This window comes from Babylonia areolata, chromosome 32, assembly GCF_041734735.1.
Source record: "Babylonia areolata isolate BAREFJ2019XMU chromosome 32, ASM4173473v1, whole genome shotgun sequence".
Taxonomy (NCBI): domain Eukaryota; kingdom Metazoa; phylum Mollusca; class Gastropoda; order Neogastropoda; family Buccinidae; genus Babylonia; species Babylonia areolata.
The window spans coordinates 7063836-7070782 of record NC_134907.1 but is presented as its reverse complement, the minus strand read 5'-3'; positions in this window follow the sequence as shown (position 1 = coordinate 7070782).

The following is a 6947-nucleotide window of genomic DNA, read 5'->3' as shown; positions in this document are numbered from 1 at the left end:
AGGCCCAAGGGTTTGCCCCTTTATGTGAACGCGGTCCAGGATGTTTTCCTTGGGGGATCTGGAACATAACTTTGGGCTTTTGGTGCCAAATTTTGCGCTTGGAAAGCAGTCCAATTTAATGCTTTCGCTCTGGTCGCGTTGAGTGCGCAGTCACAAGCAAACAAGAAGTCTCTGATGACAGTCTACTTTCTTTTAGTAGTAGTAGTAGTGGTAGTGCCGCAGCAGAAGTAGCAGTAATATGAACAGCACAGCTGTAGCAGCAGCAGCAGCAGCAGCATGTAGTAGTAGTAGTAGTAGTAGCAGCTCCTGCTACAACTTCCTCTCCTTTTTCTTTCTCTTCATTCTTCTTATTCTTCTTCCTCGCCTGCTCCTTCTCCTCCTCCCCCCTCTCCCCCCTTCTTCTTCTTCCTCCTCCCCTCCTCCATCTTTTCCTCCTCCTCTTCTACGTTTTTCCTCTTCCTCCTTCTTCCCACTCCTCCTCCCCTTCTTCTAAACCTAAAATTAATTAGTTTAAAACGAGTCTATCATTTAGTGGAAACAAATAATGGAATACCTTTCCAAAAAACATATCGTCAAATTCAGCAAAATCTGCATTCAAGTCCAAAATAAAGATATTTGTATTAAATTCGATACAGTCGATTAACCTGCTTGCTGTCCTTTTCAAATACATACTGTGCTAAGACTACTTGCTGCCATGATGGAATGAGTAGTTGAATGACAGTGTCATCGAACGAGCGAGCTTACCAAACGAAATGTGTGTGCGTGCGCGCGCGCGCGTGTGTGTGTGCGTGCGTGCGTGTGTGTGTGTGTGTGTGTGTGTGTGTGTGTGTGTTCGAGCGCGCACTTACGTATGTTATAAATTGATAATTGATCTTTTCATTATCTTGTTACTGTTAGTGGAATATTCTAGTAATTCTTCACATCGGTTTCTTTTCTTCTTCATTTATTCTATTTTATTTTATTTTATTTTTTTCATTTTTGTTGTGATTTTTTTCCTGTTGTGTTAAAATTGATTGCGTAGAAAAAGACCTTTATTGTGCCTAATTCTTTACCCATTAATCAAATAATCCATCTTCTTCTTAGTACTAGTAGTAGTGCTGGTAGTAGTAGTAGTATCATTATCTATTACTATTAGTTGATTGTGTAGGTATATTTGTAACGACGTGTTGTGTGTGCATCGGATGTATGTATGTATGTATTGTACGTACGAGTTTGTATGCGCATGTATATATCTATTGTGCATCATTGTAGGTCGAGGACTGAGTGTGTTTCGTTTAAGTGTTGTGTGGATTGTAAAGCGCTTTGTGCAATGAGGAAATCGCCGATAAAATGCCAGTTATTTATATTTTATTATTATTATTATTATTGTCGTTCTTGTTGTCATTATGGTAGCTATTTATTCATTCGTTTGTTTATGTTCCTGTATTGACAGGTGTGTGTGACATAGATGACTGTCCATGTCACCAGGACTGCCACAAAGAGAACAACACTGCAGTGTGCAGTAAGTGGACTGTGTTGCGTTTCATTGTCAACAGGCATTGACCCATAGAATAGAATGCGATAGAACAGAACAGACAAGATGAGAACAGAGCAGAACAGAATAGAATACATCTTTGTTATCAAGCGTGGTTGGGTCACAAGGTATAAAGGGAGGGAGGGGGGGTAGTACATGAAGAATACAAACATGACCTGGAAATCATATGCAATAATACAAACATGAAGTGGAAATTATATGCAATAATACAAACATGAACTGGAAATCATATGCAAGCACATATACAACAGGACCTTAGACATATATGCATAATGTAAACACTTGTACATGTGCACTCTCACACTCACGCATAATTTGGTCTTACGTGAATTAACATTAAGTCACAGTATTTTTAAACAACGAATTTATTGAACAAAACAAGGCAAAACAAAAACCAAACCAAACCAAAAAGTGAAAAGAATCATTTCTATGTAAAAATACACACACACACACACACACACACACTTTTTTTTTGCTTTGTATATATAATAATGTCTTCAATGTAAACTTAGGAGAGAGGAATGGGGAAAGTAATGACCACATGTTACATGAAGCATGGTTGTGGTAGGAAAACAGGTTGATTTTTCATCTCGTCCTTCGAGCGAAAAGGTATGATTATGCTCAGCCACTCCTACAAGCACTTCACTGACTCCCAGTCCAAGCACGGATTAGATACAAACTTGCAACACTCCTGTCATTCTTTTTCTCAGGTTCGTCCCCTGCTCACATCCATGACCTTCTGTCTGTCTTGCCTGCTTCTCTTCTGGCTCTCATCTTCTGTCTGTCCCCAGAATTAAAACTAAAATTGATGGAACAAAAAACTTTTCTTATACAATGCTCCAAAACTATGAATTTTGTCCCTTATGTAGCCGTGAGAACCGAGTGGTATATCATAAAGGGATTACAAAAGAATTACTGATTTACTGAATTACAGAGTATGAAGGTGAAAGGATAGAAAAGATCCGCGCACAGGCCGGAGACATATAGAGGCCAGTCACAAAAGGGTTTTTCTATTGTTTAGATACAATATTATGGGAAAAGAAGATAAGATGAGAAGACAGTGCAGTAGAACGTTAGGCAGCTGACTGTGGGTGTGACAAATGAGCTCGGCGTGTGGATGCAAGCACAGTACCGGTGAATCTGACCAGCCAGAGCCCAACAGCTTTCATTTCAAATTCGAATTTGAATAGCGTTACACCACTCAAATTACATCAACATGTCAATGGTTGGACACCATCATTGCAGTGAAACTGCCATCCCCTTTGTATCTCCTAAGTTTCTTATCTATTCTCATCCAAACACAATAATACTAATAGTCTTGTTGTAGGGATCAATAAGTGACGGCATTGAAGATTGTAGCATTATGTGTGACGAAAAGACAAAATGACGTAACCCTTAGCGTCAGTTGAAATCTCTACACTGAAACTGAAATCAAACACGCTTCTAACCGTTTTAAGTGTATGTGTGTGTAAGCACAACAGACATAATCTGTCAGTGAACGATACATAGATTTGGTTTTATAAATGTTTAAAGCATTTGTTTAGAATGGGCTTTGCATTCAAGTTTGGCGTCACTCATTACGAGTGAGTCATTGAAGACCAGTGGGTTAGTTTGCGAAAAAGGCGTCTGCTATTCAGCTGGTGCATGAAGCAGTTTTTGTAGCCAGCTGAGCACTTTGCTACACTTATATTATAGTCATATAGAGACTGGCCCTGCCTTTAAAAAAGCTCTAAAACCTTTAAGCATAATAACTGAGTCCCCTCTACCACCACACCCTTCATTCCTTTCCTTATCAGCCAGAATTTCCGTTTTATCAGGTGTTTCACAGTGAAACGTTTTCTAAGATGTACTTTTATTTGTGTTTGTGGTTCAAATACTTCATTTTTCTGCATGTATAATTAGTGGTATATATGTATGTTCACACACGCACCTCCACCCACACACACACATATATATATATATATTACACACACACACACACACACACACACACAGAGTTTCAGTTTCAGTTTCAGTAGCTCAAGGAGGCGTCACTGCGTTCGGACAAATCCATATACGCTACACCACATCTGCCAAGCAGATGCCTGACCAGCAGTGTAACCCAACGCGCTTAGTCAGGCCTTGAGGGAAAAAAAAGGTGAATAAATGATAGATAAGCTTACACAAAGAAATAAATAAATAATAACTATATAGTAAAAAAAAAAAAAAAAAAAAAAAAAAAAAGATGATAAATAAGCAAATAGATGTAAAACATGAAGACATACATTCACATATACACCCACACATACATAACAGATATGCACCGAACATGCAGTTTCAGAGATATGAAAGCACAGTCAAATACATATAAACGTACATGAGCTCCAACACACACACACACACTACACACATTACCCTGCACCTCCTCTACCCCCCTCCTCCACACACCTCGTTTCTAGTCTACGTATCACAGCTTCCACAGCACACACACACACACACACACACACACACAGAGATGAACACTTACTTGTACAAGCACACACACATATGCCCATATCTCCACACACATATGTACAAAGATATATATATATATATATATATATATATATATATATATATATATATATATATACGTTCCAATATCCTGTTGCTCCCACAGTGTAGGCATGCATATGCTCACATACCTCATCCTCTACCCCACCTCCCCCCGCACCCCCACCTCCCCTCACACACACACACACACACGCACGTGCACAGAACTCTACTGACACTTGTGTACACTTAAACTCTCGCGCATGCACAAAAGCACTCAAAAATACAGACCCACACATGCACACAAACACGCACATACACACAAGCACAGAGGCTGCCACTGATTCGCCGCAAGAGGGATGGGAAAAGATCTCTGATGCCAAGAACGTGGCGTCTAGTGTGTTGCTCAGTCTATTGTATTTGGAAAAGCCCACAGAGACTCTGTTCCGTTTTGAAGAAATTTGCGCAATGTTGTTTGGAAATGATGCCGATATTGTTTGATTTGCAAAGCATCGTGATCTACCTTTCATGTTAGACTTACGGCCACTCCCTCTCTCTGCTTTTATTTCTTTGAGGCGATCGATGGTGTGATGGCCTTGTACCTGTTCTTTTTGATATTATTTGACTTTTCTGAGGATTTCCGATTTTCCTAGATGTAGGCCGCTCGTTGGTGTTGCGTTACCAGCAAGTCTGTCAGCTCGCTCATTTCCCTTAACACCTGCATGTCCCGGGCAGTATGACCATGTGAGTTTTTTAATCTGAAAGTTGCGCATTGCCTTATGCCACTCTGGGCTTCCCATTCCGTTTTCAATTTTCTGTATGAGGTTCATTGAGTCGGTTAGAATCATGGCATGTTGGTTTCCGGGCGTATGGATGGACGATAGCCACTGGAGGGCATGTGTCACAGCTTCAACTTCCATCGTTAGGCTGGAGGTTGTGACTTTGTAGGCAGCATTCTCTTCCCTGACTGTTCTTCCATTTTGTTTCGCAGTGAATCCCCAACCGGATTGGTCTTTGGTGACTGAGCCATCTGTGTATATGGTGATGTCCTCTTCTTTACTGTTTTCTTCTATGAGTAGCTTCACTTCCGCATCAGTTTTGCCCTCTGCCATTCCCGACAATGTCTTCCTAGAGTGGGTGAAATGGCTGTGTTGAATAGATGGTTGAGGTTTTCGGGGTTTTTCTCCCATTCCTTTGTTTCTTTCAGGTCTTGTAGTCGGCATACTAGCTGGATTGTGTCTTCTGCTTGCCCCATCCATGATCTTCCTCGTCCTAGGCGGCTGCCTTTTGGTTCTTTGACTGCGTCATGCAGTGGGTTTTCTAATGTGTGTGTACATATATAAATATACTATTAATTATACATGCAGAAAATGAATTTTATTTGAACCCCAAACACAAATAAAAGTTCGTCATCTTAGACAACCGTTTCACTGTGAAACACCTGGTTACACACACACACACACACACACACATATATATATTATATATATATATATATATATATATATATATATATGTAGCCGTGTACCGAGTGGTTCTAATAGGGGTATGGCACAAAAGACTTAACTAAATGATTGATTGAATGAAAGGATAGACAAGATCCCACGCACAGGCCAGGAACATATAGAGGCCAGTCACAAATGGGGTTTTCTATTGGTTTATTTATAATAGTTATAAACTAAAGGAGAAGACTAAGAAGAAGTAATGAGAAGAAGGCAAGTAGGAGAAGACAGTAAAAGAAGACAGATAAAAAGAGAAGACAGTGCCTGGAATGACACAAATAAATGTCATAAGCACGACGTGTCGACACAAGTGAATAGTAAAGCACATGTATACATGGAAAGACTATCACTCGGGTTTGGGATACGCAACAACATAATGCATAAGTGTGAAGACCAAACGCTGACATCAAATGACATTTCTAATACATTTAAATAGTGCAGTTAAAGTGATTGAAGCGATGCTGACTTGGTGAAAGTACACTGACAGTATAGATTAGGTAAAGCTTATACTGTGTCAAAGTGACAAATGAATCAGTTGATCATGTTGCACTATACTGGAGTAAGCTGTATAGGAGACAGCATGACAACTAAATTACAGTTAACAGACTGATACATATCAGGTGGTTTTAACCAATAACTGATATTAATCCGACACTATCTTGTAATCACAACAGCAGCATACTACACACACCTTAGAGCACTGAGCACACTGTAGCAGTACAACTGATATCAGCATGTAAAATAATACATAGATAATAAACAAGATAATAGAATCAGTGGCTTTGATATTATACTGGCAAACTGATAGACCAGATAGTAAGTGAAGAACCATCATGGCTTAACCATTAAGTGGTGAATGAACTTTACGCACTCACTAGAACATTCTGGAACAAACTATTAAGCTTTGTGTCCAGAGGCGTCACTGACTGTGACGTTAAGAAGAATCAAATGGAACACTGCTCCGAGCATATGACGACATGGCGATTTCTGGATCAATCATAGCAGATCTGTGACTAACATGTCAAAGCAATAACTGAACAAAGAATTAACTGAACAAAGCAATAACTTAACATACTCATATGAACACAAGTACTGTGTCGAACAATACAATTTACAAATCAACACATTCTACACACTAGTACTTACAGCAATACGTAGCGAGGTGTCAGCCGTTGTGGGGGCACACACAACACAACACACTGCTCGACGCAGCAAGAGAGAGAGAGAGACAGCAGGCTCTGGTCAGATGACTGACCAGGTATGAAATGACCACTCATCGTCTATTGGAGTTTAACGACCTATTGGCGTCTACACCCTTAAGGTCAAGTTTGTTCGGTTGGAGTTGTTTTAACCACTCATCCCTCACTGTGCCAATTTATGCAAGTTTAGCGGACCGCAAA